Below are 8,764 nucleotides of genomic sequence, written 5' to 3' on the forward strand. Positions count from 1 at the left end.
TTCAGGGATGGCAAGACTCTATTAAAAGATTAGTATCCCTATGTAGAAAATTAAAATAATAGGTTCACACAGATGAAAAAAAAACGTTAGCCGTTTCTAAAATTAGAATTAAAATTTATTAAAAAAATTTAATTTTTTTTTAATTTGTAAAAATTTGTAGGTTTGTCTACTCATGGAAGAAACAAGTATGCGGATTGATAGAGTAAACATAGCAAAAGCCAGAACACATAAGTTAACAAGTTAACAATCATTATTTTTATCACTAGGCAGCAACTATATTGCTAGTAAGAGAACGCGGTATGCTATCACAGTGCAGTCCAAACTTAAATGAACTTATTAAAATAAATTTCTGTATTGTGTCTATTACTTAACCTCTCTCATCGATCTAAATTTTTTGTCTCGTCCCAAATTTTTAATAAAATTGCTACAAATCTATTAGTATGAAGAAAAAATTATTCAATACACAGTCCTGATGAATAATACGATAGCGTGTTTTATATAAATAAAACGCATAAAATGAAGCCTGTTAAAATGAAATATTTATCTTTAGTTTAAAAAAAAAGCAAATAAAAAATGTTTCATTATGTTTAATTTATAAACAACTGTTTTTTTTTGTTAATGAATAAAATCAGCGATCGTCGTGGATTAGCCGACTGCTGTCACACACTAAATGAAGAAGCACGGTGCGTTGGTTTGTCAGCCATATGTGCTCACATTTTTGTTTTGAATGAAGTACTTCTTGCCGTCTGCGCCAGTTTTTCGAACTAACAGAAACCTCCGATAACACTAATAGCTCTAAACAAAGTATTGTTTATATATATTGAAAACAATAATTTATTTTCACAAAGAAAAACGTTACGTACTGTAAAAATAATACCGTACGAGTGTTTATTAAAGAAAAATTGTTAAATCAATTTTAGAAGAAAACAATACATAATAAATATAAAACTAATATATTTTTTTCTTAAAATATATCAAACCATAAACCATGTAACATTTTCGGGGCGGGACGTAGGCGGGTAAGGAAATAAAAAACACAAAAAAGTGTAACAACATAATTTTCATTTTCCCTAACTAGTAACACATATTTTTTTCACTGTTCAGTAAATTAGATATTTTAATCAACAAAAATTCTATATCAATTAACAATCAAATAAGTATCAAATAAACAAAATAATTTTTACTTTCTCGTCTAAATATCGCTATAACAGAGCTACGGCTGTAGAAAGGAAAGTATTGTAATCGGTCCAATTTGGGCACGTGCGGTTTACACCGGATCTTGACGTTTTGACACCTAAGGAACCTAAAAAACCAAAACAACCGGATGGAAATTTTCCGGATGTTTTCGAGCAATGATGCCATTAAATTTTCAATTTAAAAGGTCAGGGCGGTGAGGCTGCAGAGTAAGGACACCCACAACATCCCGAGATTTTGCCTAATTTTTCTTAGGTATTTTTTTTGCAATTAAAAAATAATAATATATGCAAAAAAAAACTTTTTCAAAATTGTACCCCACCACAAAAAACTGTAACTAGTGGTTAAGTGGGTATACTGCGTCAATATACCTGACACACAAAGAGCACTAGTGTAGCACTGACGTACAGCTGTACAAAAAAATATTATATTTAAATAAAATTATAAATATTTTTAATTAAGTTGTGTGTGTAAGCCGTGCATCAGAAAAAAGCCGCGTGACAGGAAGTTCTACAACTGGGTTGTCAGCTTTTAGGTAGATTTCATAAGAAAGCTACCTATTGTAATGGGTATCATGATTCGACTTCCGGAAAATTTCGACATATCTTCGCGTTTCACATCTCCCAAAACCACCGTCAGTTTAAAAGTTTATGTATACTTATATATATATATATATATATATATATATATATATATACAATTCACTTTCTTGTGGACACGATAACTACCGTAATTTTGCGCTAATCACTTTAAAATTCATACATAAAATATAGCGATCCAAAATCTCGGTCGAGTTCGTTAATGGGAAAAATCGGACGGTGAGATGGGAAATGGGGGACTTTAAAAAAAAAAAAAAACAAATATCGCTATAACTTTCTTATTAGGTAAAATATCGAACTCGTTTTAAGTTCCTACTATTCTTTGAATAAGGGTGTAAAACTTATTTAAGTAAAGATTTTTGATATCACCAACCATTGGCCCAGGGGGTGGAAAAAATGGGGTTTCGAAAAAAAGAATCATATCTCCCTTAACAGGCACAATATCGAATCAGTTTAAAGTGGTAGTTAGTCCTCTAAACATTACCTAAAACTTTTATTTGTGACAATTTTTTATATGACTAACCCTTACGGCAAGGGATGACCAAAATGTTGCTGGAATTGTAAGAAGATGCTGGAATTGTCGTATGCTAAACATGCGAAACATTTTTTCACATGCAACCATTGTCGTATTGAGTAAATTTGAATTTTTTCTTAACTTTAAGGTGAAAATCTTTTTTATCCCCTACTTAGCACCGGCGAAATCTACCTCCGCCTTCCGGCGTGCCGAAAGGAATTTTTTTGATTATCACCTACTAGGTGGATTATTTCTATCCGGGAAAAAAATTCACTACGCTAAGTCTAAAGTTAGACCTCTCAGAAATTCAACTCAATCCAAAAAAAAAACAAAAAACAGTAAGGGAAATAATTTAAACAAAATTTCGCTCCACCTTAACAATCAAGTCATATATTGAGACTTAAATTAAACTTTCACATAGAACTGGGGTATTTTACATAATAATGTGACCGATATATATATATACATAAATTATTTACTTTTTTAGATCTAACTTTAATCTGGACTTAATCAAAATGGAGATCTGAACTTACAAATATATTATTTTTTATAGGTTTAAATTTACAATTACTATAAATTTAAACCTATAAAATATTTTGTATAAATTTGGTTTTGGTTTATATTTAAATGTTTATAAATCAATATTTATTATAAGCACAATACAAGTCATAATTATGTTTTCTTCTTTGTGAACATTCAAGTGGTTGGCCGATCATAGGTAGCTAAGTGTAGTAGGCTACTGAATACAGCTCATAGGTCCGCACCTTTGTGTTCTGTTGTGACTATTGTTTGACGATATTCATCGCCCCTTGAAACGCGTCCTGTTTAAATTACTGAATGATTTCACGGTGAGTAGTCATCAGCGAACATAAAAGTTCTGTTCTTTCACCAAATCTCTTACATTTATTCTGGAAAGTTATTTTCATTTCTTTTCTACTTGGTCTTTTATTTATTTCTTTTTGTCACGGAAGTAACCAAAACAAATAGTATTCGAATTAATTTCTTTTTCAAACGAATAAATCTACAAGTAATTTATCTAAAATACCAATACTCCATTCTATTTTAATTTTGCGTATTTATATTTGCATTATCTTATGTAGGAGAATATGTATTTTTATTATAGCGTAGCTCTAGAACTATACTGCAAGAAGGAAAGTATGGTAAACCTATAAAAAATTTTGTATAAATTTGTTTTTGGTTTATATTTAAATATTTATAAAGTAATATTTATTATACGCCCAATACAAGTCATAATTATGTTTTCTTTTTTGTGAACATTCAGGGGGTTATCATTAAAAAAATGGGGTATGAATTGCTTTTACATTGCTCGACGACTCATAATCTAGGAACACCAAAAAACAACAAAAAAAAAACAATAAAAATAGGGGTAAAATATTCGTCTTACACACGTGTGCTGGCGTATTAACGTTTTACTGGATAAACCGATTTTGATGAAATTTTGTAGGGACTCGTGTATATGGGGCAATTTATTGATAAAATATTGGGGTATAATATTTGCAGAGGGTGGGAGGAAATTTTTTGTGGGTTAATTTTCTCAAAATTTTGCTAACATAACGTCACTTTATATTAAACTTATTACATGCGTATATGGTTATCTTACGATTTTTAAATAAATTTTGCACCAAAATTCTCCCTTCCCCAAAAATTGTAAAAAGGCATATTTTTATTTATTGCATATTTTTTTAATAAAATTTTGTTTAATGTCTTCCTAGGCATATCAATAGTGCAAGACACCAAAAAAACAAAAAAAAAAAAAAACAAAAAAAAAAAAAAATTAAAAGACATGAAGGTAGAAGAGCCGATCAAATTTTTAAAAAACTGTTGTTTTTTTTTAATTTTTAAAAAGGTTTTTTAGTTTATTTAAATCTTTAATGTTATTAAAAGTTTAAATAATAAACTTTTAGTAACAATATAGCAATAAATTTCATCATAATACCTCCAAAAGAGACATCTTAGGTAAATTTTTATTGGTTATACATTTTTTGTTGGAATTTTTTTTAGTTTCTTCCATTTAACATAATAAACGTAGAAAAATCAAAAAAAAATCTTGAAAGATGATTTTGGAGATAGGGGAGCACAAACATGTCGATTTTTTTACCACTTATATCAACTCGTTGTTGGACTATGTATGTGAGATTCATGGTACGGAACATTTCAGTCGAAATTTGAAGAACTTTAGCTTATCCATTCGCTCTGAAATTTTGTCTACAGGTTTGCTTCTGATGACAACAAATTTTAGCAACATTTTCAAGTCGCTAAGATGCCCCAAGTTGCGAAGTGAAAAAAGTGCTCCTTGAACTTACGTAACCTGGTTTACGTACATATTTTCTTAGCGAAAGAAATTTTTTTAACGAAAGATAACCTAGCATGTTTCGATAAGTTTGGATATAAAATTCGCACACGTTTGAAATACATAATTTTACCAAAACGTAGGGCTTTACCTACGGTAACAACCGACTGAAGCTAAATGATAACATGCTGTTAGTTTTATAAACAAGCGAGATATATATATTAGGATATACAGTTGCTACTAGAAATTATGTACAGTAGCGACCAAAGGTTTGGGAAAATTTAGTACTTTTTAACCGGACCCGAATTTTCGGACGAAAATCGCAAATATCTTGATAAGGATCGGTCCTAGAGGTTTGAAAACTTTTTTTGAACCCTTTGCCAACATGCCATCCGCTCCCAATGGTACCCGTCAAATGACAATATTTTTAAGTGCTCCCGGGGCGCGTTCGAAAATTGGGGAGGGTGTGCAACGGGGTGCCACTGTAATATCTCGGCAACTGCTTGTCCGAATTTCACGATTCATAGTGTTTTTAAATTAGGAATAACAAAGAATTTTACCATGATTTCTGATTAGCGGAAAAATAAACCTATACCGAAATTCATCGAAAACCAACTGGAATCACAAACCGGGGAAGAAGGGAGAAAGGGAAAATCGGAAAAGGGAAAGAGGAAAAAATCGAAAAATCTAAAAGGGAAGAGAGTAAAAAGGAAGAAGGGGAAAATGGAAAAAAGAAAACGGGGAAAAGGAAATGGAAAGGGTAAAAAGTAAAAAGAAAAGATGAAATAGGAAGGGGGAAAGGGAAATGGGGGAAGAGGAAGGGGAAATGGAAGTAAGGGAAAGAGAAACGGGAGAAGAAAGGGAAACGGAAGAAAACGGGAAGGGAGAGCGTAGCGAGCCATGACCCTCTGATCGTGACGGGAAGCGCAAGTAACCATAGATCACGGGCGAAGCCGCGATGGGGATGCTAGATTTGGGATTGTAATAAATTTGTTGTTTATCTTTATTGGACTTCTATATTGAACTATTTTAATTCATTCATAAAATGGATCGGTCTAACAAATATTGTTCAGTTTTCTTATCTTCCTTTTTTTGTTTTCCTTTATTTAAGTTTTGGGCAACAATTCATTGTTTATCGTACATTTCTTCAGTATTTTTCATAAAAATTTTTATTTATCGTTTTATCAGGATTTAATGAATATTTTAATATAATATTGTCGACTAAATATTTTTTATTTATAAAAAAATAAGTTTGCTGTTAAAAAAGCATTGCGAGTGAAGCTACTTCTGTATTGTGGACGAAGTCGCGACGGGGTACGCTAGTTGAATCTATGAAAGAAAATACGAGAATTTTAATTTTTAAATTAATAAAAAAAAGTAAAGTTAGTCAAAATAAGGTCCTTCCTCGTTCAATTTTATTCTTGTACTGTACTAAATTACAGTTGTACTGAGCTATGTTCTTTTATCTGGTTTGACAGAATTGATTTTTTTTTTAACGGTAAGAAACGTTTTTAATATATAGCAGAGGTAAGTACAAGAAAACGAGCGAACAAGCTAAAGGTCAAGTAATTTAAACTATGAACCCTTGAGGTGCCTTCTTTGGTGATACAATCTGTGATTTAAGTTATTAGAAAGAAGAAATAAATGTTATTAGCTTTTATTTTACAGTTATGATCTGTGACAGCTTTCCAGCATGATCACCTGTTAAGTTTAATAAGTTTAATAAGGACGAACTCCTTGATTTGATTTTGTTAAATGGATTCTCATCGGATACCAGTAACTACGGAGTTACAATATTATTTTTTTTTTCTTAATACAATATTCTAAATGAATTCAAATTTTTTTGGAATGCATCTAGTTCACACAGATTTTTTTTAAAATCTTCGAATTATTTTGTTGGGATCACAAATGAAATGTTAACTGAACATATTTTACATTCCTGGTATCACAGATCTAAAGCTATGCTGCAAGAAGGAAAGTTGTTTATCAGTCAAAGAGTCGTTATGGGTTTTTTTTACATTCCTCGACGTTTCATGATCCAGGGGTCCCAAAAAACAAAACAAAAGTGGGAGTAATATTTATACGTACGTACGTGTGTCGACGTGTTTGAAGCTTAATAAGTTTTGACTGGATAAACCGATTTTGATGAAATTTTGAACAGAAACTCGTTTATATGGACAATTTGGTGGTAAACTTTTGGAGCCAATATCTCCAAGGGTAATATTGATTCTTGGATATAATTTAATGAGTAGATAGTTTCGTGGAGTCAGTTTTCTCAGAAGTTTGAAAATATAACCTCGCTTTATATTAAGCTCAATACATGCGGACATGCTTATCTTACAATTTAAAAGATAATTGCCCCCCCCCAAATTCTCCCCTTTACGCCAAAATCAAAAAAGCTATCTATTTATTTATTAAATATTTTTAACCGAATTATTTTTATGTCTTCGTAGCCATAGTTGTAGTGCAAACGACTCAAAAAATAGTTTTGGAGAAATTTTGGTGGTAGGGGAGCCGATGATAATTTAAAAATATAGACTTTTGGAACTAAAAAATGTTTTTTGGATTTATTTAAACTTTCAATCATAATATTACAATTAAATTTCATCATAATTATCCCCACACCAAAACAGAAATCTTCGGTAACTCTTTATTGATTGTAGATATTTTTCAGTGGATTTTGTTTTTGGTTTCTTCCATTTAATATAGTAGACCTAGACAATTTAAAAAGATTCCTTGGGAAGTGATTTTGGGGTGGGGAGCAGAAAAAAAAATAGATTTTTAAAATTTGTTAAACATTTTTCATGTATAATTATTTTTCCACTATGTAAAAATAAATAATCAATGCCAGCGAAGTGTAACAATTTTGGTATTTGCTTTTTTAAATTCGAAATTTTAGCAAAAAAAAAAAATAATAAATGTTTTTCGAGAACTGATTTCTGTAGTTATGCGTTTGGGTTAACTTAGTCGCATTTATTTCACGTAAAATTAAGCTACTTTCATGTACTCATCCCAAAATTGCAACCCTTAAAGAAAATTAAAGGACCAAAAAAGATTAAGTTCATACTCCGTCTTTTGGTAATAATTCAGTTCGGTTTTATTTTTTGGTTTTCTGTTTATTTTAAGAAATGTTCTTTTTTATTTTAATACCTGATTTGATTTGTTTATTGTTGGGTTGAGATGGATTGAGTTTACTTTCTTATTGTTTAATTATTTATTATCAGAATAGAGTTAAACATAGAATATAGTAAACAGCTAAACCTAGAAGCACAACCCCAACCAGCTCGGACAGCTCGGGACCGCCAACCCGTATTCCAGAGGAAGCTCTTGAGCAGCGCCATTTCTCTGTTGGTTGACATAAATGAAGGTACTGAAGTACCACGCAGTTGCCCGCCCCGGACGTGTGCGTAGATGTTATTACACGGATATGGGGTTGGATTTATCCGGGGCATTATTATTTTGTTTTGAAGTTTTAGGGTCATCGACTGCTAAGGTCATTGCCCCTTCCACATCAAAAGAAAAAAGTACGATTAAATCGTTACATTTCAGTCTTAACTTTACAACACTGCTACTTAATTCTTGATTATACACTAAAACAAATAAAGAAATAGTCATGGAAAGCTTGATTCTTGAACGTATTGTTTTGGTTTACCTCCTTGGCTTTCCTTTCTTGCATTTTTTTCCATTCTCCTTACAGCTTCTACTTCGGATGGCAATATGTTTGAAGCCTAGGACATGGCATCTTCCTCCCTTTCAGATACCAACGATGCTGTGCGGTTGACATTAGGTGATTATAATTTAGATGGAGCGGTCAGCATGGATGTTACTGAATCCAAACTCGATTCAATCTCCAGTGGTATACTTGGGGCGGCTGAAGTACTCCCCCTCTCCTTAGCTGTCCTCTGGGCTTTTGGAGGTTCCATAGGTGTGTGTTTTGTAGCATCTAGGTCCGATGCTTTCTCTATTATTGCTTGCACCTCCATCGGACTAATTTCAGGCTTTTTCTGCGCCCTTGCCACACCCTCCTTCGCCTTATGACTGTTCGGTGGAGTGGTATTTCTGGCGTCGCCTTATTCTTATGCATAACATCGATTGGTGGTGTCATCTTTGCGGGTTTTGCTGCTTCTTTTCATTGAGAAGATTCGA

Source organism: Lycorma delicatula, chromosome 1, assembly GCF_047948215.1.
Source record: "Lycorma delicatula isolate Av1 chromosome 1, ASM4794821v1, whole genome shotgun sequence".
NCBI lineage: Eukaryota > Metazoa > Arthropoda > Insecta > Hemiptera > Fulgoridae > Lycorma > Lycorma delicatula.